We start from the raw sequence: 4,793 nt of genomic DNA on the forward strand, positions 1-4,793 counted from the left end.
AAATTATTAGACACTTGAAGAAACAGAAACATATAAACAATCAATCAAAGAGGAAACGTACTCAAGACTTTTACATTAGCATTGAGACTGGGATTTTAAAACAAGTTTTATAAATATATTAATGAATAAAAAAGAAAAGATAAGTAAAATTGGTGAACAGACAGGGAATCCCCAAAAAGAAATGGAAACTATAAAATGACAAACTTGAAATTCTACAGCTGAAAATACAATATCAGAAAAGAAAAAATTACTGGATAGAATTTAAAAGATCGGATAATGCAGAAAAAGAACCAGCCAATTTAAAGACAAGTGAACAGGGAAATGCGTGTGCTAGCTTTCTGTGTGCTTAGGTGCCCGAGCTACTGAGGGTCTAGGTCCAGGCAGCCGAAGAGTGTGGTAGGTAACGGTCGTCAGCGCAAGGGTCATTTCGTTGCTGGGAAGGGATGGCCCTCGCCCGCGGTGATGGTGGTTAGCAAGATGAACAAAGATGCGCAGATGAGAGCAGCAATTAACCAAAAGTTGATAGAAACTGGAGAAAGAGAATGCCTCAAAGAGTTGCTGAGAGCTAAATTAATTGAATGTGGCTGGAAGGATCAGTTGAAGGCACACTGTAAAGAGGTAATTAAAGAAAAGGGACTAGAACACGTTACTGTTGATCTTGGTGGCTGAAATCACACCAAAAGGCAGAGCCCTGGTACCTGACAGTGTAAAGAAGGAACTCCTACAAAGAATAAGAACATTCCTTGCTCAGCATGCCAGCCTTTAATATTGAATTAGATTGTGTTGTTTTGTGGTTTTATTTCTGAAGTAAAACTTGCCATAAATTAGGAATTGACTTCCCAAAATAAAATCCTTTTTTGTATGATGGTATACAGTTTTCAGTAATGATATACATTGTATTGATTTTTTTCCCTAAATGTGTTATTTTAATAAATATCTCATGAATGAAAAAAAAAAAAGACAAGTGAACAGGAATTTTCAAACTGAAAAAGAGAGGGAAAAAAAACTTGTAAAATTAGCCAAACTGCAGTGACTTGTGGGACAACAAGCTGACTGACTGGATAACTGGAGTATCAGAAAAAAGGAGACAGTGTGTGGTAGAATTTTTTTTCCTAAGCAGTAAGTTAAACATTTCCTTAACTTAGTGGAAATATTTCAATCCAAGTAGCTCAGAGAACTCTTAAAAGGAAAAATATGAAGAACACCACTTCTATGCAAATGGTAGTCCAATTGCTAAGACCAAAAGATGAAAGGAAAAATTTTAAAACAGAGAAAATATATATTATAAGAATGATATCTTATTTTTATCAGAAAATAATGGAACTAAAACAAAACAGAATAACATTATTAAAGTGTTGAAATGAAAAGCTATCAACTTAGCATTCTATATACAGTAAAAATATCCTTCAACAATGAAGAATAATAGAGATTTTTCAGATAAAAGAATGGTGAAAGGATTTATTTTCTACAGAAATTCTTGAAAAGACATATTAAAAGAAATTCTTGACTCTGAAAGGAAATGATACCAGCTGGAAATATGAATCTATAGGAAAGACTTTGGAATAAATGATAAATATGTAGATACATATAGTTTACTATTTTTTTCTTCTCTTAGTTTCTCTAAGGATGATTTAACTTTTAAAGCAAAGATAATAATGCTGTATTATGAAATTTTATAATATATAAAAGCAAAATACATAACAATAAGTACACAAGCAATAATTGCACAGGAGGGGAAGTGAATGAGTTCATATTGTTGTAAGGTACATTATACAGGAAAAAAGTTTATATGAAGAGTTATAATTAAAAAACTAATAAAGTAAAATAAAGATATTCAACCCAAAAAAAGATGGAAAGGAGGAATAATTGAAACAGAGAGAACGAATAAAAAACAAATAGCAAGACTGAAGTCCAACAATATCATTAATTTCATTAAATGCAAATGGATTAACATTTGAGTTATAGAGATTGTCAGTTCAGATAAAAACACAAAACTCAGTGTTGTTTATAAGAGATGACGTTTAAATATAAAGACATGGATAATCTGAAAGTAAAATGATGAAAAAAGATATATCATGAAAATGCTAAGCCCAAGAAAGCTAGTGTGGCTATGTTAATAAATGAAAAAGTAGACTTCTAAATAAAAACTACTGGCAGAAATAAATAGAAATGTTTTGTAATAATATAAAGGTCGATTCAGTTCTAAATATGTATAGACTTTGTAATGGAGATTGAAGCTATACAAAGCAAAATATGTCAGAATATAAGGAAAATAGAAAAAGTCGTAATCATAGCTGAAGTTGTTAATACCCTCACCCCTCTAAGTAACTGATAAACAGGTAGTAGGAAAAAAACCAATAAGGCTATGGTTAGACAACCAACATGATTTAACTGACTACTATAAATAACATCTGCAGTGTGTACATTTTTTTCAAGTACACATGAAACATTTACCAAGACAGACCATATTTTCACCTATTTAAAAATAAAACTCAATAGATTTCAAGAATTAGATATCCTACAGAGTATATTGTTTAACCACAATAGAGTTAAGTTATACATTAATAATGAAAAATATTTAGAACATTCTATATATTTAGAAATTGTGTAAAACATTTCTAAATAGATTATGGGTCAAGAAAAAGTCACAAAGAAAACAGAAAATCTTTGTAACTAAATGATAAGCAAAACACAAGTTAAAAAATTTGTGGGATATAGCTAAAGATGTGATTAGAGGAAAATTTATAGCTCTACATGAATATCTTGAAAAAGAAGACAGATTTAAAAGCAATCATCTAAGATTTTCACATAAATGTTAGAAAAGCCCAGCAGAATAAACACAAAGTACATAGAAAAAGGAAATGAGTGGAAATAAATAAAAGTGACAAGCAATAAAAAAAGTAAAAAAGTTAAGAGTCAATAGTTGGTATTTTGAAAGATTCATAAAATGAATAAATCCTACTACCAATACTGGTGTATTAATATCTAGAGTGAAAAAGGAATCATAGCTTTAAAAATGAGGTGTCAGGTCCAAGGTGATGCTAACAGGAAGACTGGAGCCGAAAGGCTGTCCTGTCCCAACTGCACAGTGACATGTCTGAAGGTCAGTGGCAGTGGATGACAGCTTTGTCCTGGTTCATATAGTTCTCCACCACCCCTTGCAACCCTGCTTGACCCACACCTGCAATGGCAGTTGCCACATTGAGGGAACCAGATCAGAACATCTGCTTCCCTTCTTGTCCTCCACAAAGAAATTTTGCATCAGCCCATGGCCAACTGCTTTAACAGAGTATGCATCATACTGAAACGGAGCAGGACCCTAAGGTCATTGTCTCCACCTCCACCCCCCATATCCTCAATCTGCCTTCTGTCTGTGGAGAAAATTTAGCCCAAGAATAAGTTTAACCAGAGAAGTGAGAAAATGCAGAAATAAAGGAAAATAGTCAAAGGAGACCAAATACTAATAATGGACTCATTAAGCATAGTCAAGGACCTTTAGTTCCCTCTCAAGGGCTATAGATAATATCCTGAGCTATATCTTGTAATATATCTCATAGATACTGAAACCCCTACCAGGAGAAAGAAGTTCCAAGAAAGGGCTTCAAAGAAATGGAGATAAATTGACTCTGGAAATGAAGATCAACTGTACCTAAAACAACCAAGATGACACTGGGCAGATCACTGATAACAGATCTGAATATGACTGTCAGAGTTGACTGGGCTTTGTCTGCCTGTAGCCCTCTCCCTCTGTCTATAAAGGCTCTTACTGATTGTCAATGAGGAGGCAGGAAGTCAGCCTCTGGGCAAACATTGACCTTTTCCTGCCCCCACCGCCCCCCCTCCACTGTTGGCATCTGAAATAATGCAAACTTCCTTTTCTACCAAAAAAAAAAAAAAAAGAAGAAGGAATAACTTCAGATCTTAAAAACATTAAAAGAAAATAATAAGAGAATACTGCAGCCATGAAATTAAAAGATGCCTGCTCCTTGGAAGAAAACCTATGACAAATCTAGACAGTGAGTTAAAAAGCAGAGACATTGCTTTGCCAACTAAGGTCTATACAGTCAAATCTATGGTTTTTCCAGTAGTCATGTATGGATGTGAGAGTTAGAATAAAGGAAGCTGAGCACAAAAGAATTGATGCTTTCGAATTGTGCTGGAGAAGACTTTTCAGAGTCCCTTGGACAGAAAGGCTATCAAACCAGTCAATCCTAAAGGAAATCAACCCTGAATATTCATTGGAAGGACTGCTGCTTAAGCTGAAACTCCAATACTTTGGCCACCTGATGTGAATAACTAACTCATTGGAAAAAAAAACCCTGATGCTGGGAAAAATTGAGGCTGGCAGGAGAAAGGGGCAATAGAAGGCGAGATGGTGGGAAGGCATCACCAACTCAATGGACATGAGTTTGAGCAAGCTCTGGGATATGGTGATGGACAGGAAGGCCTGGTGTGCTGCAGTCCATAGGGTCACAAAGAGTTGGACATGACTTAGCAACTGAACAACAACAACAACGTAATAAATAATTAAAGCAATATGATATTGATGCAATGATAGATAGCTGACCAATAGAACAGAACAGAGTCCATCAGCAGAGCCACAATATATGGTACCTACTTTATATATCAAATGAAATACTGCAGTGGAAAGGTATTTTTCTGCATAAACCAGCATTGAGTGAATTGGAGAAGTATATGAAAAAATTTTACCTGGAAATGTGCCCAACACTATATACATTGGGCTATGTTAAAATTAATAGCATCTGTTCATCAAAATATCTTGAGTAAAAATA

At 34.3% G+C, this 4,793-nt stretch overlaps 1 pseudogene; it reads left to right on the plus strand.

Moving 5' to 3' along the window:
• The first annotated feature begins 305 nt into the window (after nucleotides 1-305).
• On the plus strand, nucleotides 306-835 carry LOC122427795 (annotated as a pseudogene).
• Nucleotides 836-4,793: the final 3,958 nt, after the last annotated feature.

This window comes from Cervus canadensis, chromosome 2 (genome assembly GCF_019320065.1).
Source record: "Cervus canadensis isolate Bull #8, Minnesota chromosome 2, ASM1932006v1, whole genome shotgun sequence".
In the NCBI taxonomy this organism is placed as follows: domain Eukaryota; kingdom Metazoa; phylum Chordata; class Mammalia; order Artiodactyla; family Cervidae; genus Cervus; species Cervus canadensis.